Here is a 22,360-nt window from a genome sequence, read left to right as displayed (position 1 = left end):
ATTTCATCAAAGAAGATAATGCCACATTAACATAGAACTTAGGTGCTAAGTGCTTACCTAAGTGCTGTGATGGGGTAAGATTAGGAAGCAGTGAGAACGAAGAAGAGGAGGGCCACCCAGAGTGGGTGTAGGAGGGTGGGGGGAGGGTCAAGGAAAGCTTTCAAGAAATCATTGACGGAGTGCCTGGGTGGCCTGTCGGTTAAGCAACCAACTTTGGCTCCGGTCATGATCTCACCGTTTGTGGGTTCGAGCCCCGTGTCGGGCTCTGTGCTGACGGCTCAGAGCCTGGAGCCGGCTTCCGATTCTGTGTCTCCCTCTCTCTCTGACCCTCCCCCATGCACACTCTGTCTGTCTCTCTCTCAAAAATAAACATTTAAAAAAATCATTGACACTTATAAAATAGGAAGGTGTCACAAGAGGATTTGCATCTTAGCGAGAACAAGGGGAGAAAGCAGAGATATGGAGCTGGAGGTATCATTAGAAAACCATTTGCCCCTCATGTGAAATGTGTAAGGCCTGGCTAGACTAAGGCACCTACAGTAAGGATGGGGAGGAGGAGTGGAGACCAGAGACGTCCTGCTGTGAGCCGATAAATTCAGATACAGATGCAATTGGACGTGCGGAGTAAGCAAGAGGAGTTCTGGAATTCCTCTTGCATTCCTGGGATGCGCTTTTGGGCAGACATAGTTCTTGGCATAAATAACTCAGCTAAGGCTTTCAGGATGAGCAATGGACTAGAAGCGAGAGAAAGTTCATTCGGCGAGCAGTGCCTGTGGTACATCTAAGTGTCCACATCAATAGAATACATGGGCTCAGGAGAGAGGTCCAAGCCTGAGATGTAGATATGGGACCATGGTGTACCTCCAGTTCATCTCTTGAGGAAACGGAATACATTCACACAACAGGATGACCCATAAAGGGCCTTTGAACACACCTGCTTTATAATCACGAGGATTGGGATGAGAAGAAAATTCTTCCAAAGAGGGTTGAGAAGAAGCAAATGGACTGATAGCAAGTGAGATCAGGAAAGAGTTCTGACCATGCCCAGGGGAAGGTGTGAATACCAAGTGGAAAATAACCGAAAAGGTAAAAAACCATGGAGAAGTCGACCGAATACCCACGAAAGGTATTACTAAATATAGCAATTTATTTGCAGGCCAATGGTGATTACAAAAGCCATTTCAGGACGCCAGGCGATAGAGGAGAACTTGTAGAATGAAAGGTACTCATTAAATGGTTGTTGGATTGCAAATGCACTGGGTTATTGCCATCATGGAATAAGCCTTGAGCCTCCAGGCAGGGGTAGGAGATGTTGGAGAAGGAATGAGGTCTTTTATGGGGCTTCTCGGTCTGGCCCAGGAACAGTGGTTCTGCTGATGAATCTAGAGGGGAGATTGCCTTTTCCTAGCCTGGTTGAACTTGCCAACATTTTTGCCAACATTCTGCAGCTCTGATCCATTATCAGTAAGTGTCACCCGTTAGCCATATATAGAAACAGCAAGCAAGGAAAATGCACTGTGGGGGCGGATGACTCAGGGTGTTTGGCAAAGGGATAAATAAGCATTTTACCTTTAGTGGTGATAGATTGAGGGCCCTCAAGGAAAAGACTGCTGTCTGGTTCTCCTCATCGCTCCTCCTCCTACTATACTCTTGTATAGCTCCGAGCACACCATCAGTAACACCCACAATAAACCATTAATTAAAGCTAGCTTCTGGACCAGGTTTGAACAGCCCAAAGTTGCCCCACTGAGCTGGGTGTATGTACGAGCGAGCTTCACAAACGATCACAGCCATCGCCTCTCCCATTTACCCACCCAACTTAGTAGCAGGTACTGAAGCCCAGATGAGGGAAGAAATCGTGTCAGCTCTGTTTCTGGTTGCATCTCCGGAACACCCTGCATTACCCCTACCAACCGGGAGACAATCACAAAATACTGAATGACAGCTGGGAGGAATTTGGGTGGAATCTTCTGGCACTCTGAACTTCCTTCATGCTTTTTCTGATTTCAGCCATGGGAGTTACATCAGCTATGGTTCAACCAGAGACATAGAACCAATACATACATATATAGTAAGAGGTTTATTACAAGGAATTGGCTCATACGATTGTGCGAGCTGGCTAAGCAGGCGCAAAATTCGTAGGGCAGGCAATCAGGAAGACAAGGTCACAAGCAGAGTGGAGCCCGGTGGGCATGGCTGAAGCTGTTGTCCCCAGGTACACTTTCTCCTCTGTCTCCGTTTCTCTGGGAAGTCTCAGCCAGGCTTTTAAGAGCTCCCAACTGATTAAGTCAGGCCCGCCCAGACTATCCAGTATAATCTCCCTTATTTGCAGTCAACCGATTAGTGATTTTAATGACACCTGCAGAGCCCCCTCAACAGTCACATCTAGATTAGGGTCTAATGTAATAACTGGGGGCTTTAGCTTAGCGAAATTGACATCAAAAAGACCAACACGGGGGTTTAAGAATAATGTGTTAGAGACCTTGTAGATGAGAGAGAAAATAAGTCTGTGTGTGGTCAGAGAGAGAGAGGGAGAGAGAGAGAGAGAGAGATAGACGAAGCTGGTTCTGGAAGTTGGGGGACCTCCTTGTTCTCCCTTTGGAATCTGGAATCTCACAAAAGCCTGTTTGGGGGAAGGTCATTGGTATCTAACATATTGCTCAGGGAAACCATGAGGTTCTATAGCCTTAACACACGGAGGAAGAACCCAGTCTGATGTTTTAGGCAGGCGATGGGCCACCAGAACCAGCAGCGCCCCCTTACTTCTTTCAAACACACAGCTCGGCTCTCTCTGTATTTTCCTCCAGGGCTCCCCGCGCCGGGTGAATTTCTCCATAGCGGCACCAGAGGGCGCCCGAACTGAGGGAAAGGCCTCGGGACGCCAAGAGGACCCAAGCAGGTGCTACCACGCCGGCGACCCAGACCTCCCTGGCTCCGGTATGGCCCCTTCCCAGGGACCTCTCTTATGCCCACCTTTATGTGCCGGTTTCAGGGATGAGCAGACGGGAGCACAGAGCTAGCAGATTCGCTTTCCTTCGTAAGGGGTGGGACGGGGCGTTTGCTGCGGAGGGAGGTCGTGGCCCCAGGACAAGGGAGAAGAGGTGGGACTATCTCTTGCCTCACCTGTCAAATCGTAGGCTCCTACCTTCTACTCCTGAAATCCGTGGGCAACTTGTCTTCGTGCTGAGAGTGTAGGAAGGCCCGCTGTCCCGGGAGAAAGGCACCTGGCGTCCACCCCCAATCCCATCGTCCGCCCCTGAGACCACCCGTGGGTGCCCTGCACCCCGGCTGCTGAAGTTTGCGGGCAGGTCTGCCTTGTCTCCCACTCAGCCGCCCCTCTCATCAGCAGCCCCACACCCTAAAAATCAAGGGCCCAAAGCAAACAGGTCTTTTCTGTAGGTTAGTATTATTACTTTTAATCTTGGGATTAAAAAGAATGTTATTGCAGCTAATATCATCCATCTGTCCTATCCTCTTCCCTCCTTAAAAGTGCAGAGTCTTAATGAAATGCTTTTAAAGGCAATATAGATTTTGAGGGAAAGAAAAATCACTAGAGGATTCCCACCAAAGTTTAATGCAATGGCCTTATTAAAAATAATCATGGGCATGGCTTTTTGCAATTCTCAAAGGTGGATGGCTACTAAGGACAAGTAGAGTAGATCAGACAGTTGGAAATTATAAAGAATGGCTGCTGCACTCATAATTTGCACAGTAGGGACATTTAAACACTCAGCAAAACTGAGCAATAAACACATTGCTCACTGAGATATAATGGAGGTCAGGGAGGGAAGCCGTGTTCTTCTTTTCTTGTCTGATGTAGGCACCTCGTGGCCTCAGCTTATGTGTGGTTTTGGAAAACTCTGGCAGGAATGAGTGTCTGGGAGACTTCTCAGTTGTCAAGAAGTTCTTACATTTCCTCAAGAAACTCAACCTACGTTCGTTAAGCCATGTCACAGAGCAAAGAGAATCAAATATTTTTTTAAGACTGCAGCTAATCCCGCAACTGAAACATGGTGGAAGGAATCCCACATAGGAAAGTTCTGTGAAATTTTTATAGGAAATGTGCAAAAACGTTGTGTTTAAATATCCTCCGATGAGGAAAAATCGAGATACACACCCCCGCCAAAAACAGAAAAGAAAAAAGACACCACGATTTTTAGCCATCTAGTCTCAGACCTGCCCTCCTAGACTTCAATGAAATACAATGACATCTTTTTTGGAAAATATTTGTATATCAGTGAAAGCAAGAAGATTCTTTGAAAGATGTGTGTATTTGAGTAAGGCCAAACCTTTTATTATTTATGCTTTTTTCATTGAAGTCGTAGGCTCACATTAAGGATTTTCTCTCCCTTTATAAGCATCAGTGCAGTGCAATAACTTCCTTTATTTGCAATCAGTATAATCCAGGGTTAACAAAGAACTTTTTAAAAGAAAAAATGTGCCCTAATGAATTCAGTCCTTCTTTATATGCATTTTTATATGCACTAAATATATAAGGATAGTGTGTCCCTGGTAAAGTTGGTTTCTGCTGATGGGGTAACCCAGGTAAATCAACATCGAGTCCATAGCACATTATAGGTTCCATTTTATTGGGTTTTACCTTCAGGTAAAGACTTCTATTAAGAATGTACAAGTGCTTGCATACCTAACCTGCCTTGTTTTACACAGTGCTGTATACATAATCTCTTTAAAAAAATTTTTAATCAAAGCATGCTATATTGAATACATTTAATTGGAATCCAGTGGTTAAAAAATATAAAAATTTACTGCTGTAGCAAAGTTTTGATTAGTACTTTCCATGAGCAAGTGTTGTTGAGTAAACTCTCTAACAGTCTATTTGCATTCAGACAAGAACGGACTTAGCAAAACAGGTGACGCTTTCAACTGTACAAATATATTATTTCCCATAAATATTCCTAATGAAAGAGGTGGTCTGTTTCAGAGGAAGTTACTGCAGTGAAGACTTTTAAATGACCGAAAAGAAATTGTTCCCAACCTTGATAAGTATGGGCACGGAGGCTTGAAGGTTGAGTTATTAGGTGTGGAAAGGTAGAGTCGCGAAAACCTCTCCCACGTACATTTTAAAGTAAACTGCCCTACAACGTGGCAGAAAACATCTTTCATTGCCGTTCTCTTACATCAGAATCTTACCCTGTCTTCCTCCATCCAAACAAAGTGAACTCAGATACAAAGAAAGGGTGTTTTACTCTAATGAAACGTTTCGGGAAGATGAGAGTTTATGCTGGGATTTCTTCACTTGACTGTGCTAAACATTTTTTATATAAATACAAGAAAACAAAAGAGAAAAATAGGAATACTTCTAACCAAAATTCAAATGTAAACAATTTTCAATGCTCAGAATTTTGATTAACCTTCATCTGACATTTAGCTATCAGTTTGGACTTTACCAGTTAACAAAGAAAAGTAAAAATAAGATTCAGGTTTGAAAGGGTATTTTTTGTTCCCCTTTCCCCAACAGCGATTATCCGATTCAAGAAGGGCTGTGTTTCTCTCCAATTGTATGCTTAAATCTGGAATCAAGATGGGAGCACATTGTCCCACCGGCTGTTTCCTAAGTAACAAGTCAGTGTTCTGTGTTTCATAGACGGCAGACCTCTGATTTCACACACTGAAGCGTGGAAAAGCCCCATGTACTGGAGCCAGAGGTCTGAATCCAGACTTTTCTAGTACATAGTTTCAGCCTATTCTTAGAGTTAAGTGCAGTGAATATCTTCATTTGTATACTAGCGTTATATTTGGGCAGATTCCTAGCTACTATAATGCTGTGTGTGTGTGTGTGTGTGTGTGTGTGCATGCGCGTTTGGAATTGGGGGCACAAGAGCAGTGGGGTGGGGGCAAACAGAGAGGAAGAATCAGGGACACAGAAAGCCTCTGCTTTGGGATATTACACGTCCTCCTTTTCTACTATCTTATTCACAATGAATTTAAAGAAGAATAACATTATTTAAGGAAGTAAATCTCCCTTTCCTTCTTTCTTAAAATTGGTCACAGTTATAGCAGATGATCTACTCTGTCTCACGACTGTTCAGATGTGATGTTTCTATTCTCTGGCTGACTTTTTGTGCATGATACACACACACAAGTTTTCTGCTCTTTAAACCTCATCACTGTTGGCTGACAATGAAATTGGGTATAACATCTCATTCTTTGTTGCATCCTGATGTTCTTTCTTTGTGAAATTGATACCTCTCTGTAATGAATGTAATTTAATGACAGCAGCAAACAACGCTAATCACAATGCTATGCACGAAAAGGATGTTATACCATAAGACTACTTTGCAGAAAAAGGACATTTCGTGTTGGAATTGTTTGATTTGATTGTGATGAAAAGAAAATGTTAGTGTATTCAAATCAAATCAAATCAAATAGTAAGCAGTCAAAAGCAAAATATGTAAAAGGATCTCAATTTTCAGATGAAATGTACTGTATTTGATTACTCATTTAACATTCTGCCAGTGTAAATTTCATTAATTAAGTAAAAAATTACATAACCTGTTAACCTTGTAAGTTATTCAAAGAAAAATTTTAGTTCAAAGCCTGAATAGAATGCAATTGTGTTACTTTTGGTATAAAGAATGCTTCTTCGTGTTACTTCCAAGCGGGTTTAACTGAATGACTGATAGCTTCCATTTCTTTTTTTATTAAATTTTTTTTAACGTTTATTTATTTTTGAGACAGAGAGAGACAGAGCATGAACAGGGGAGGGACAGAGAGAGAGGGAGACACAGAATCTGAAACGGGCTCCAGGCTCTGAGCTGTCAGCACAGAGCCCGATGCGGGGCTCAAACTCACGGACCGCGAGATCGTGACCTGGCTGAAGTCGGACGCTTAACCCACTGCGCCACCCAGGCGCCCCTTTTTTTTTTTATTAAATTTTTTTTTAATGTTTATTTATTTTTGAGACAGAGAGAGACAGAGCATGAACAGGGGAGGGGCAGAAAGAGAGGGAGACACAGAACCTGAATGATAGCTTCCATTTCTAAGAGCTTTATTTGCATGTAAGGAATGTACTATTATGTGCATTAATATAATAAATATAATATAATATAATATAATATAATATAATATAATATATAATATAGTAATGTATAATATAACAATATAATAATAAAAGCCCTTTAATTATGAGCCTGTGCTGTGTTTGGAGCTGCACACAGTGGGCTTACACGGGGAACAAGAAAGATGCAGTTTGTCCCCTAGAAGGCACAGTCCAGTGGCTCATTTAGAAAAATTAACCAATTAACCAAGTTTTCACATGATCCAATTTACTTGTTTAATAAGTCTTTCTTGGTAAATAACTCTCAAAAGATAACTTCTTTTTTTTTCTTAGAGTTAATTAATTAATTAATTCATTTATTTTGAGAGAGAGAGAGAGAGAGAGATCAGAAGCCAGGGAGGAGCAGAGAGAGGGAGACAGAGAATCCCAAGCAGGCTCTGCCCTGTCAGTTCAGAGCCCAACGTGGGGCTCAAACCCACAAACTGAGATCATGCATGACCTGAGCTGAAACCAAGAGTTGGATGCTTAACCGGCTGAGTCACCCAGGTGCCCCTCAAAAGATACTCTACTGAGTGACAAACTACTTTTTACAAATTCCAAATTTGTGGCGTTTGAATTAATGAAACATTTCTAAAACATTTCCAAAACTGTTTAGGTTGAGAATTTTAAAACATCCCGGATATGTGGTCTAGCCATTCTTTTATGCGAGCTTTATATCTTGAACGTGACTTCATCACCTTTACCAGCTGTTTTGCACTGTCTTCCCCTTTACAAGTGTCTTTGAGGGCAGACAGCTTTATAGACAGCTCAGGATCTTCAGCATTAAATGACAGCATGAGCTAACACAGTTGAAAATTGTGCTAAAAGTCCACCTTTTAAGAAAAAAAATTTTAATTGAAAATATCATTTTAATACAAAGTAATAGATGTTCTAAATTAAAATAAAGTCATACCATAAAGGAAAGTTTAAAGAAGAAAATAAAAGTCCGTCGGAATTCTGTCAAACACTCAGAAATCAGCATGGGTACCATTTTGACGTATTCACTATTTTGACATGTTTGTCCAGATATTTTTCTATGGATATTCATATACCTTTTAAAAGCCAAAATGTGTGGGGTGCCTGGGTGGCTCAGTCGGTTAAGTGTCCGACTTCAGCTCCGGTCACGATCTCACAGTCTGTGAGTTCAAGCCCCGTGTTGGGCTCTGTGCTGACAGCCCAGAGCCTGCCTCAGATTCTGTGTCTCCTTCTCTCTCTCTCTGCCCTTCCTCCGCTCATGCTCTGTCTCTCAAAAATAAATAAAAGTTAAAAACATAAAACCCAAAATGTGCATTTATGCTATACAATCTAACCGACTTTTTCACTTAGCAATATATCATGAGCATCTTTTGATACAGATAAGTACAGAAGCCATCACTATTCTCAATGCGCTTTAGAGCATTACACCGTGTAAATATAACAAAATTAATCCAATCAACTTTCTGTCATTAACCATTTATGTTCTTTTCAGGGTTTGTTAGATTGTTGGTTGGCTGCTATGTATGAAATACAATTAAAAAACTTATTTTATTTTATTTTATTTTATTTTATTTTATTTTATTTTATTTGAGAGAGAGAGAGAGCCAGAGTGTAGCAGAAGAGGGACAGAGAAAGAGGGAGACACAGAATCTGAAGCAGGTTCTAGCCGCCGAGCCATCAGCACAGAGACTCAAGTTCAGGAACTGCGAGATTATGACCTGACCTGAAGTCAAACACTTAACTGACTGAGCCACCCAGGCGCCCCTGAAATACAATTTAAAAACAGTGACTTTGTTTTTTGTATCTCCTTAGAAAGAACTAGTTTTAAAAACCCCATATACACAATCAAGAGGCCATTTGTGGTCACATCCTGATTCTGCTTTCCTAGATGTTTCCATAGATCTGCTCTCTAAGATGTATACTTGTGAAGTGAATTTTGTTTCTTTAATGTTCGGAGCATCAGGAAGAAAAATCATAGAACATGTGCATTCTGCTTGTATTCCTTATGAGTCTGGGAATAAGACATTTTCCCTGTGTAGAGAGCAATGGCTTTCAGCACACTTATACCGAATAATCAAAAAAATACTGTCAATTTAAAATTTCGATGACTTCATATTGCTATGAGAAAAAAAATCTGTTTCTAAAATCAATTACTTTGTTACATAGGCAGCACTGACCAAGTTTAAGAGAAGTTAAGAAAAACCTACTGTCTCTTTAGAAATGGTACCTAATTGATACAGTGGACTTTTAAAAAGGATGGATGTTTTTTAGATGTCCAAAGCACAAGATTATTGCTTAAGGAATCAAGAAAGCAAAAAGAAAAGTAAATGACTAGAACATTTCACTAACTGCCTTTATTCTTTATTTCATCCCCCAGAACCTTGAAGGAAAAACAGAACTGCGTTCCTCAGCTCTATCCTTTCTGCTCATTTCCTGTCACCCAAGATGTGATTTTTCAGTGGTGGTCTCCATTTTAATTCACATATGGCTGCTAGATCAAGGGACTGACATTATCTAGAAATCTGTAAAGTAAAAAACATCCAAGACCCATTCCCTGGGGGCAGAAAAAGGAGGGTAGAAAAAAAGGTGTGTGTGTGTGTGGGGGGGTGGAGTGGGAATCTCTAATCAGGGTTCTCTGTTCATTGTTCTAGAAGGTTCTAGAATGAACAGGAGTGTTTCTGAGTGTTCCTGAGTGAACATAGATTTTAATGCTGCTGTAGATTTTTCTTATTTCTTTGTCATCTCCATTTATAGACTGAATTAAAACCCTCAGTCCTAAATGAAAACCTGGCCTTCTGCATGGTTGGGGAGGAGGCCAGAATCTCTGCCTTGCTGCTTTTTATCTCCATCATCTCCTGCCAACAGACTGCCTCGTATGTAAAGCCACATTTGGCTTACTCTCATGAACATTATGATTATAGCCTAGGGTTGCCTGAATAACATCTTCCTCTGTCATATTTTGATAGATCCCTACTCTTTTTCTAACATAGATGAGGAGGGGTGAGCCACTTAGGGGAAGTTACTGTTTCTTTCTTGAGATGCTCTGTGAGGAGAATCCATTGGGCCAGGGTGGGGCTAGGACCCGGCTGAAATCTTGGCGAGAGCCAGTGGGTGGACCCCACCTAAAAGCTGACAGAACACAAGGTCCTGGTCCAAGCTGTTCCGCAGACGTAAGCCATTGCCTTCCAGTTCCAGCTGATCTGGCTTAGTGGATGAAATGGCATCTTTCCCTGAGGAACTTCCATTCCTGAAATTTCACTCAAGAGATATGCTGCTTGTGATAACAACGTGTCAAAGAAGTCAGCCTTTTACACCCAGACCCCGGGTGACCTCAGATTCAGGAGACATACCCACAGTCCTCTCTTTGTGGAGAGAAGCCTCCTGGGGGGGCAAAATCCCTCTCTTGTTTGTGGTGACCGCTCCGTGCTTACCACAGAGCTTGATGTCTGGGGTGGAGAGCCTGGCCACATGGCCTCGGGGGGTATGGGGGGACGAACTAATGCTGGAGGCCAGGGCTGCTGATGCGATTATTTATTATTTCACTGAATTACTGCCGAGTGACAAGGGCGCTTTGCGTTCCTGCAGGCTGGCATCCATGGAACATATTTTTAACATGAATCGCTAAAGAAATAACAAAATATGAAATGGCTAATTAAAGAGCCATTTCACAAAGGTCCTGCCTGATGACAAGTTTTTTGATCAGTCTCACCATTTGCTAATTTCCAAGTGGAATGAAATCAGAGTCCATGAATCCAGGGCTCAAAGCTGGGGCTGGGGGTGGCTGGGAACAGGGAGAGAAGCAATAAGGCTGAACTATTGGATATACCTTACTGCATTCATAATGTTTGAGTGAGTTCATTGTATTTTGGAAAGCTCTGTATGGCCCCTCAGTTTTTGGTGGGAGGTGTGGACCCCTAGTCACAAAGCAAGTGATTCTAGCCTATTATGGTGTATTTCTAAGACTAAGTATTCCCTTTTTAATGTAAAACTCAATGCCCTTGGCAGATTTTTTTTTTCCTCCTCTTTCATATTAACCATGAATAAAAACTTGAGTGAGTCTTTTCCTGCAGTGCAGTGAAATGTTACATTGTTTTCTGGGAGATTTTAAAAGCCTTCAAAGCAGGTAATCATGTTCTGAGGTCCACGAGTGATGAAGACCAAAGTCTCTATTAATCTTTGTGTGAGTATACCTTTGGAGTTTATAGAAAAGAGGAAAAATGGACAAAGAGTGTTTTCTCCATTGTGTGACAGGCTAATACTTAAACAGCTCCTTACTTAGAGGTCGGTTTCCTTATGTAGGGAAGACAACACCCTGGGAGCTTCCACAGCTTCCACAAAAGATCTCTTAAGCATTAGGAAGGAATATTATGAATTGCCCTATTGTTTGCCTTTGACTTCTATAAAGGGAGAAGATCAGTCCCAGCCCAGCAATAGAAGTACGCACAACACAGAAGAGAACACGAAGGGACTTCGGTTTCCCTTTTATCTCAATACATACGGGCTAATGAAATGACATCGTAAGTCATGTTAGGATTCTATTTCCCTTAGCATCACGTACCACTGTGGGACCTCTGTGTTTTGGTAAGCGTTCCGCTGCACCAACAAACTGTCCCCAAACTTAGTGGCTTAAACCAACCATTTTATTTCGTTCACAATTTTGTGGGTCAGGCATGCAGGAAGGCATAGGCTGGGCAGTTCCTCTCTGATTCAGCTGGGCCTGCTGGGACTGGAGCTGACAGAAGTCAGCTGGGCCTGCTGGGACTGGAGACCCTTTCCAAGGTGACTACATCCATGTATCTTGTACCTCTGTGCTTCTCAACCTCTCTCCTCCTCCCCCTCCGTTCTCCTCCCTCTCCTTCCTCCTCCTCCTCCTCCTCCTCTTCCCTCTCCTCCACCACCCTTTTTCTTCTTTTTCTCCTCCTCCTCTTTCTTCTCCTTCTCCCTCTCCTCCTTCTTTTCCCTCTTGTTTTCTCTCTCTCCCTCTACGCATTGACATCTCTTCTGCTAAGCCTTCTCCATGTGGCTTGACCTCTTCCCGGTATGGTGGTCTCAGAGTAGGCACTCTCCTTACTTGAGGATTGGCTTCCAAGAGGCAAGAAGTGAAAGCAGCCAGGCTAGGGAAGACCTCCGATGATTTCACTGCTACGCCCACAAGAAGTTGACTGGTGAAAGCAGTCACAGGGCCCACTCACATTTAAGGGCTGAAGACACAGACCCCTTCTCTTAATGGGAGATGGACAAGGTCACACTGCAGAAGGGTATGTGGGATACCATCATTTTTAGAAACTATGTAACAGTAAGAAACAAAACTCTGACAGCTCTGCTGAAGAGAAGTTTATTGTAGGGGCGCCTGGGTGGCTAATTGGTTAAGCGTCCAACTTTGGCTCAGGGCGTGATCTCACGGTTCATGGGTTCAAATCCCGCATCGGGCTCTGTGCTGACAGCTCAGAGCCTGGAGCCTGCTTTGGAGTCTGTGCCTCCCTCTCTCTCTGTCCCTCCCCTGCTTGCACCCTGTCTGTCTCTCAAAAAGAAATAAACATTTAAAAAATGTTTAAAGAAAGTTTTGTTGTAAACATATCACCTATGAAGTCTTCGTTTTCTACTCTGATATCCAAGGACGCATTTCTTTCTTAAATTTTCAGTCTGTGTCCATTGGGAATCTCCATGCAGGTCACCTCCTCTCTGAAGCCCACCGGGCAGTCTGCCATGCCTCCTTCAGGGCTCCAGCACTGATGTCACTTCCATTACATCACCTGTCAACCTGCTCTGGTGCTACCTGTCCATCCTCACTGATGGACTGTGAATTGAGGCAGAAGTTGTGTCTTATTTATCACCATAATTGAGAACTGAGTGTTCTTTTCGAATTTTAGCTTGCGTGAATTCTATTGATTGACTTATTAAGTGAATAAATGTCACCCTGACTCCAGGAGCTTGGCCCCGGAAGTTCATTCACGTCGGTTCAGGAGAGAGTATAGACTAGAAATGGAAGCACGGTTTGCCTAATAGGAGTGTTTTATTTTGTAGGAGCAGCATGGAGAACCTGTGTTTTCCGATGCAGAGGTGGGGATGTAGAAGCTATTAAAGCAGCGAGAACCAGCTTCAGCTGGCCATCTTTCACCTTCATTTTTACTACATTGGCTCCTGGGGACAGCTCATTCATGAATATGGCTGCAGTCAGGATGGACCCAAATGGGTTCCTTCTATTATTCAGACCATTGGCATATGTGGATCCCCCAAACCTCTTGAGTGGATCCAGAGTAAAAATTTTTTGCTTCTGAAACCTCTGGGGACTTAAATGTAATGACATATATATATTTGTGTGTGTATGTATATCTCTATCTTTCCTGTATGTATGTATGTATGTATGTATCCATCTGTCTATCATATCTATCTATCATCTATCTGTCTATCTATCATATCTATCTATTATCTATCTATCTATCTATCTATCATCTATCATATCTATCATCTATCTATCCTCTATCATCTATCTATCTATCAAGAGTGAGACAGACAGAAAGATAGAAAAACTGCTTAAAGTATTACTTTGATAATAATAATAAACATTACAGCTTTGTTGCAGGAAAATAGAACTACTCTAACCCTCCTTAAATCTAGGTCATATTATGGAGTATTTTATTTATAAATTTTTTTTTCCAAATACATTTTACCAATGAAAGAAAAATCCAAGGATAATGCCAGGAAGATTTTCCTACTTGGAATTGGGGGTGAACCAAACCCACATCTTCTTCAACTGATAATACCACTGATAAGAGAGAAGTGGATGAGTGGTGAATAGCAGCTAACTAGCCTATTTATTTCCAGAAAATAGGATTTGATTAAACACTCTCTTCAACAGTTCTTACCCATCAAAGAATTAGAACCACTCTGGCTCCCAAGTACAACCTCTCAGGAGGAAATGATCTGGAAGAGAAAAAATTTTCTCCACCTCAAAACAGGAGTAGGGAAAATATGGAAACAAATATTTTTGGTCTTGTATTTAGTAATTTTAAAATTCCATGCTCAGCGCTCCAATGACTCCCCCTCCCCTTTAGATTGAATGATGTTTTTTTTGCTCAGAGAATTCTAATGTAATTTTTGATGTCTTAATCGCATTTGTTTATCACCTTTTTCTTTGTTTATCACCTTTGAGACTTGCCTACTGTCTAGAATGAATAGCTTACTTGCTAAATTGGGGGCAAATGTAGACAAAGTTTGTGCTCCCTGGTTGGGAAAGAGATTAGAATGGCCGGATCCCAAGGGCACGTTGGCAATCCGCTCTGAGCAGAGCATCTGTGGCGTCACAAGTGGATCCAATCCAATAGGAGACTCAGGAAGCTCCTTTCAACTTCAGCTTATCTGAAGGCTTACCTGGCAAAGACTGTCAGCTCTAGGGCCACCCATTGCGTGTGAGTCAGAAAATGGCAGATTTGGGAGAAAGTGGCCCCACCTAATCAAAGGGATGGTGGCACAAACAGGGAGCACTGTTCGACTGCCTGAAGGACCACATCCCTGTGGTTTGGGGGCAGAGAGCTCTGCTGGGCTCCTGGAGGGATGGCTCTCCCAGTGCCAAGCTGGTGCAGTCATCAAGGAGACGGCCAGGAGCTGTGCAGCTGTGCTGTGCATTCTCGTACACACGTGCTTTCCAGGGAGCTTGCACCTTACGTGTTCATCACATGCCAGTTTTACTAATTGCCTAGAGAAGCTATATGACAAGAGTGAAGGCCATAGGCTGTGCATAGTTAGACAAAATATTCTTGCATGTGGGTCTCAGGGTCCTTAGGTAAGATTTTCATTTTGAGCTGGGGCAGCTGTGTGTGTGTGTGTGTGTGTGTGTGTGAGAGAGAGAGAGAGAGAGAGAGAGGAGAGAGAGAATATGTATAGCTCTGACACAGAAATTAATGACATATATTCGAAAACATTTCTGAGCTCTTTCTCAGTGCTAAGCTGTACGCTAAGTTGTAAGGGATCATAGAAACGAGTAAGGTGCGACACTGATCTCATAAATGCCACAATCTGGTGGGAGAGAGAAACACACATATAAATATTGATATGAAGCAGGCTGTGAAATGTGCTACAATAGGACAAGATAAAGCACTGTGCAAGTAGAGTAGATGGGTGGATGCATTTTAGTTGGCAATATCTCGGAAAGGCTTTCTGGAAGTATGGGCAGTGGGCCCAGGCTCGGAGGATGAGTGAGTTTGGCAGGCTCCCTTGGGGCAAGGGAGCCAGTGGCAGGATTCCTGGCAGAGGGAACTGTATGAACAGCTGTCCAGGGAGAAGGTGCAGGCCCTGTGTGTGGAGCAGCATCACTGGGATGGTGTGGGGGCAGAGGGTGAGGGTGGGGAAGAGGCTATAGAGAGTGGAGAGAGAGAGAAGGAAAGGTAGTTCTGGTGACACTGTGCGATCACATCTGCAGGCACCGAGTTACTAAATCTGGACTTTACCTGGCATGTAATGAAGGGCCACTGAAGATATATGACTTGGGGCAGGAGTGTGTGTGTGGGCATGGATGTGCACGCTGGGGAGGGGTGGGGGTAGGCAGGGCAAGGAGGGAGGATGTGAGGAGTCCCCTGGTTTGGAAGAGGCAAGCAGGGGAGACCAGTGAGCAGGGTATTGTAGTAACTCAGCCCAGAGATACTGAGATTCTATAAAAAGGAAGAGAGCATAGCAAAGAGGAGGCAGATTCAAGGTTTATTATGAAGGCAAAATTGCCAGGGTTTGCTAATTAGAGCTGGGGGTGAAGGCATAGAAGACCTGTACAGGGGCCCCATGGCACCAAGCCGGGATGAGATGGAGAATCAGGAGGAAAAAGTGTGAACATCCATGCATTCATTTATTTTTCTTTTTTCTTTTTTTTTAAATTTATTTTTCATTTTTTAAAATTTACATCCAAATTAGTTAGCATATCGTGAAGCAATGATTTCAGGAGTAGATTCCTTAGTGCCCCTTACTCATTTAGCCCATCCCCCCTCCCACAACCCCTCCAGCAACCCTCAGTTTGTTCTCCATATTTATGAGTCTCTTCTGTTTTGTCCCCCTCCCTGTTTTTATATTATTTTAATTTCCCTTCCCTTATGTTCATCTGTTTTGTCTCTTAAAGTCCTCATATGAGTGAAGTCATATGATATTTGTCTTTCTCTGACTAATTTTGCAGAGCATAATACCCTCCAGTTCCATCCACGTAGTTGCAAATGGCAAGATTTCATTCTTTTTGATTGCCAAGTAATACTCCATTGTATATATATACCACATCTTCTTTATCCATTCATCCATCGATGGACATTTGGGCTCTTTCCATATTTTGGCTATTGTTGGTAGTGCTGCTATAAACATGGGGATGCATGGGTCCCTTCGAAACAGCACACCTGTATCCCATGAATAAGTGCCTAGTAGTGCAATTGCTGGGCCGTAGGGTAGTTCTATTTTTAGTTTTTTGAAGAACCTCCATACTGTTTTCCAGAGTGGCTACACCAGCTTGCATTCCCACCAACAATGCAAAAGAGATCCTCTTTCTCCACACCCTCGCCAGCATCTGTCGTTGCCAGAGTTGTTCATGTTAGCCATTCTGACAGGTGTGAGGCGGTATCTCATGGTGGTTTTGATGTGTGTTTCCCTGATGATGAGTGACGTGGAGCATTTTTTCATGTGTCGGTTGGCCATCTGGATGTCTTCTTTGGAAAAGTGTCTATTCTTGTCTTTTGCCCATTTCTTCACTGGATCATTTGTTTTTTGGGTGTTGAGTTGGATAAGTTCTTTATAGATTTTGGATACTAACCCTTTATCTGATATGTCATTTGCAAATATCTTCTCCCATTCTGTCACTTGCCTTTTAGTTTTGCTGATTGTTTCCTTCACTGTGCAGAAGCTTTTTATTTTGATGAGGTCCCAGTAGTTCATTTTTTGCTTTGGTTTCCCTTGCCTCCGGAGACGTGTTGAATAAGAAGTTGCTGCGGCCAAGATCAAAGAAGTTTTTGCCTGCTTTCTCCTCGAGGATTTTGATGGCTTCCTGTCTTACATTGAGAACTTTCATCCATTTTGAGTTTTGTGTATGGTGTAAGAAAGTGGTCCAGGTTCATTCTTCTGCATGTTGCTGTCCGGTTTTCCCAGCACCACTTGCTGAAGAGACTGTCTTTATTCTATTGGATAGTCTTTCCTGCTTTGTCGAAGATGAGTTGGCCATACGTTTGTGGGTCCATTTCTGGGTTCTCTACTCTGTTCCATTGATCTGACTGTCTGTTCTTGTGCCAACCATGCATCCATTTATTAGCATTTATTGGCATGTGCAGCAAATTGTTACTGAACACATACTTGTATATTATATGTATATGTATATGTACATATACTTGTATATTACTTGTATATTACTTGTATATGTATATGTATATTATATGTATATTACATGTATACGTATAGTCTTTGTCCTGCATTCAAGATCACCTGTCCTTTGCCTTTTCCTATGATTTCAATGCCATAGGCACAAATACTTAATCTTTCTTAACTGAAGTCCCCAGATTCGGTGACTCTTGAACCTAGTTAAAGTAATAAGCGACAATTAAGGAATCACTTTTCAAGAAGTGTGTAGGGTATTTGGGCTCTGATCTTGCAGGAATCCACACCTTGGGAATCTCTCCTTGCATATCAGCACTGCAGCCATGGCTAGATTATTTTCCCGGTCCTTGGAGACTGGCCTGATCAGGTTCACCAACGACTGGATTCTTCTTGGTATTTGCTTACATAACACTATCAGGACACATGTCTTAAATATTTTATCAGGTTTAAAGGGTAGTTTTCATAACATGGCATTGTGTGGCCTGCGGAACCTACTGAGGAGGGAGGAAGGAAGGGTCTTGGCCTGTACTAAGTGACATAACTGTAATCCACATTCTGATATTAAAAATTTGATTAAGTTGATAACAAGACTGCAGGTATAAAGACAGTGGCTTTCCCTGTATCGTAAAGATAGCTATTAAAGCCCTAGTGCACTTTACTTAAGTGCATCTCCCTTAGCTAGTATAATTGACTCCTGAACATAAAACCACACGGTCCTGACCTGTGTCTATGCAGCCCGCTGGTTCTGGAGAACCAGGCATGGGCTAATTGCATGATTTGGCTGTTTGCATACCAAAATGGAGTTCAAGTGCTTCTTATAATAAGTGAACGCTTGGAAGCAGAGTGGAAATTTATCCATTAGCTGAAAAGCAGAATGCACTATAGGATGAAAAAGAGCCTCTCTATTTGATTATTAAGTGTTTTGTAATCTGAAGCTATAAGTTAACAAGAATAAAATGAAATGACCCAGGAGCAGAACGTTTTTCTTAAATCTTTAAAGAAGAGAAGCAGCACCACCAGAGCAATTGTCAGGCTCCTTTTAGGTTTTTTTCTAGCCTGCCAGCTGATTTAAAAACAGTGTCTGCTTTGAAAACGTTCTCATATAAATATTTCAGTGTTTCCAACCAATTATAATTATCCTAAGAAACAATATTTCCACCTGACTCTTTAAACAATGAGATCCTCAAGTTTTGCCTTTGACTGACTGGCTCTGAGTCTCATGATCCTATTGGAGGTACTTGCCATAAATATGTTTTAGATTTTCCTATGGAAGCTCCTTGGCTCTCTTGGCCTAAACTGTCTTCCTGATCGGTCAATCTGTCCTTAAATCAGTAATTTTTAAATGTTTTAATGGTTGTTTATTTATTTATTTTTAATTTTTAAGTGTGTATTTACTTTTGAGAGAGAGAGAGACAGAGCATGAGAGGGGCAGGGCCAGAGAAAGGGAGACACAGAATCGAAGTGGGGCCCGGGCTCTGAGCTGTTGGGGCAGAGTCCAGGGCGGAGCTGGAACCCACGAACTGCAAGATCATGACCTGAGCTGAAGTTGGATGCTTAACTGAGTCACCCAGGTGCCCCAAATCAGTAATTTTTTAAAAATATTTTTTAAGTTTATTTATTTATTTTGAGAGACAGAGAGAGAGAGAGAGAGCAGGGAAGGGGCACAGAGAGAGAGAGGGACAGAGAGAGAATCCCAAGCAGGCTCCGCACTGTCAGCACAGAGCCCGACATGGATCTCGAACTGATGAACCGTGAGAAATCTAGAGTTGGACGCTTAACCGACTGAGCCACCTGGGCACTCCCCAAATCAGTAATTTTTAAATCTGAGTGGGCGTCCAAGTCACCTTGAAGGCTTGTTAAGACACAGATTGCTGGGCCTTACTCCCAGAGTGTCTGGGTTAAAAAGTCTAGGATGGGGCCTGAGATTTTGCATTTCTTGTAGGTTTTCAGGTACTGCTTGCTGCTAAGATCTCTTAGCAATGTTAGTCCAACGGGCTGAATGGAAGCTTTTCTGTCAGGATAACTGATGGACTCAAAATAATGCAACCTCTTCCAGTTTTCGATTAATCAGAAAACTACTTGATTTCTATGAGAAAGGAGACTCTTCACTAGTGCCTTTAAGCAGAGTAGTGGTAGAGTATTTGCAACAACATGGATAAACCTTGAGGACATTATGGGACGTGAGATCGGTCAGACAGAGGAAGACGAATACCGTATGATGTCACTTATACGTGGAATCTAACCAAGCCAGGCTCCTCTGAAAACAGAATAGAATGGTGGTTACGAGGGGCTGGGTGGTGGGGGGCAGAGGGAAGATGTAGTTTAAGGGTTCAAACACTCAACTAGTGTGTTAGTAAGTCCTGGAGATCTAATGCACAGCATGGTGAATACAGACAATATGGTACCATGATCATCAAACTTGCTAAGAGACTGGATCTTAATTACCCCCACCCCTAAAACGAAAAGATACTTATGTGACCTGACGGAGGTGCTACAATGGCAACCGTATTACAATATATAAATGTGTCAAATCCACATGCTGCCCACATTAAATTTACACAACGTTGGAGGTGCCCCTGGGTGGCTCAGTTGGTTCAGCGTCCAGCTTTGGCTCAGGTCACGATCTCACAGTTTGTGGGTTCGAGCCCCTCATCGGGCTCCATGCTGACAGCTCAGAGCCTGGAGCCTGCTTCGGATTCTGTGCCTGCCTCTTTCTCTGGCTCTCTCCTATTCGTACTCTGTCTCTGTCTCTCTCAGAAATAAATGTTTTAAAAAATTTGAATTTCACAGTAGTGTAAATCAAATACATCTCAGTTAAAAATAAAGAAATAATAAAGAAAACACGGTGGAGTGACGTAACTTCAAACATTGGATTCTATTCCTGGGAAAAGGGCTTGACTGTTGAAATTCCTATTTGTGAGTTTTATCTATCAGCAGAATGAATTCGCTGCTTTACAAATGTAAAGTAGGCATTCGGGATGGATGATATTTCCCCTGATGTAGACGGGAGGCCAAAGTTAGAACCAAGCAGCGTTCTTGGATGAAAGGGAGGTCTGATGCGAGCGTTCAGGTGCAGAGTAGAAAAGGAGCAGAGCAAGGCTGAATTAGAAATGAGCAGTGGGGGCTCTGTGTGAATGAAACCTTTACCTGCACTAGTGAATACATGTGGTCTTCTTAGACCCTTTGGTTCCTTTCCCATTACTTTCTTTCATGACCGAGGTCTCCACACTGAGGCTACCTGGTGGACAAACCTATGTATAAGAGCATTTTTCGAACTCTAACCGATCATCAGTGACCCGGGTGTCTTGTTACAATGCAGATTCTGGTTCATTAGGGCTGGGGTGGGCCCTGAAAGTCTGCATTTCTAATCAGTTCCCAGGTGATACCAATGTGGGCGTTCACCAGGGTGGGCTTCACGGCCTTGCACCAGTCCAGTCATGCAGGGCAAAGCCTTAAAGCAGCAGGTTGCTTTTTTTCTGATTTTTCCTCTTATAGCCCTGCCATCGGCATGCGGTTGGCTTGGGTAACTACAACTACATGCTAAGCCAGTGGAGTTATGTTTTTCTCCCTTTGGTTAAGCGATCCCGGTACTGCCTAGTTCACAGCTGGAGACTGTTGAGCAAACGCTCTCCTTTGTTCATTTTCACATCTCTCTCTATGACAGGCATCATCTTCCTGCGCTAAAGTGTTCGTTTGACTTCACTTTTCAAATGAATCTTGGATTAACTGGTTTCTGGGATTTGGAATCGACTCTGGGTTTTTGGGCCTTCCCCTTGATTCTGGGCCACAGCTGAAATAGGACGAAGCAGGTGGTGAACCCCATGGCTGTCTTTGATTCACCAGTGGCCTCTAGCCTAGGGAATGGATAATACCGGGTGGTTCTTTTTGCATGGCACTCAGCTTTCTTCATTTACCTAAGTGCCATCCTTTTCAATACCTGAGGTATATCCAACCCCAGTGAGTTGCTGGGCAGGACAGTTGAAAAAATTTTTATTGAGCACTGTATGCATTTAGGCCCCAGTGAGGATACCAATCTAGCTAGGTTCTCAGGTTGGCCATAACCCAGGAGAAAACCTCAGAGGCAAGCGGAATTTGTTTAGGTGAAGCCTGAAAGAGAGTGTTCTATTGGCCAGTGAACGAGCAAATGAAGAAATATTGCTGGTATAACGGCAGTGGTGTGGCAAGAATCAGGATGATCAGATTAAGCTTTCTTCCATCTGATCCAGTCAGAATCCCCCCATCCATGTTAGGCAAAAATAGATCTGGCCGCTTTCATGAAATTTGCAACTTTCACGAGCTTTTCCTCCAGTCACCATATTCGGTAATTAGGTTTTGCCGCTAGTATAGGCCAAGTTCAAGTTTCTTAGTCTGAAGTCTTTTCCTCACTTTTGGAAAACAAATATTTCCTAAGCACTGTGTTGGCCTTCTTGTAGCGTCTCATAAACACCTCATGAGATATAAATTGTCCTGATTTTATAGATGCAGGAACCGAGGCCTTGAGAGGTTGATTTGCCAGGTTAAACAGTCAATGACAGAAGCAGAGTCCAGGCCTAGAAATGCTGACTTCAAGTCCATTGTACTGGCTCGTGGGATTTGTGCACTTAAAAAAAATGTTCCTCGAAGCTTAATTCATTTGCAATTTTTATTTTTATTGTCCCTGATGTATTTGCTCTGTACTTTACTGTTCAGAAGAGCTTTAGAATTGTTTTAAAAATAAATAAAACTAAGTGACTTTGGGGGATTGGTTTTGGAAACTCTCTAGCCAAAATCTAAATATTTTAATCTCTTATTAGTTAATGCTTTTATGATTTAGTCAAGAAGTGGCTCAGGCACAATTAAGTATTATCATGCCATCATTAATCTTTAATGCACAGTGTTTGGATTTAGAGACTATTATTGTAGTAACTGGACCTCCTGGTCCAAAGTGCCTGGAATTTGAGAGGCAGGCAGCTTACCCAGGCACACAGATCAGGCTGCATAGCTGGGACAATGTTG

At 42.6% G+C, this 22,360-nt stretch overlaps 1 long non-coding RNA gene across 3 annotated transcripts in view; it reads left to right on the top strand.

Moving 5' to 3' along the window:
* Positions 1-2,662: 2,662 nt before the first annotated feature.
* LOC123606623 overlaps positions 2,663-22,360 on the top strand; it is a 35,276-nt gene continuing 15,578 nt past the window's right edge. The window contains exons 1-4 of one of the 3 annotated variants that reach the window (XR_006716392.1): positions 2,663-2,937; positions 5,480-5,666; positions 9,411-9,619; positions 11,439-11,550. This is a non-coding gene — a long non-coding RNA (uncharacterized LOC123606623). Of the gene's footprint in view, positions 2,938-5,479; positions 5,667-9,410; positions 9,620-9,642; positions 9,907-11,438; positions 11,551-22,360 lie in introns of those variants that run through there. The other 2 variants (XR_006716393.1, XR_006716391.1) reach the window with 2 other exon arrangements.

This window comes from Leopardus geoffroyi, chromosome A2 (assembly GCF_018350155.1).
Source record: "Leopardus geoffroyi isolate Oge1 chromosome A2, O.geoffroyi_Oge1_pat1.0, whole genome shotgun sequence".
Taxonomy (NCBI): Eukaryota; Metazoa; Chordata; class Mammalia; order Carnivora; family Felidae; genus Leopardus; species Leopardus geoffroyi.
The sequence above is the reverse complement of the archived record's forward strand: the minus strand, read 5'-3'. Positions and strand labels throughout refer to the sequence as shown.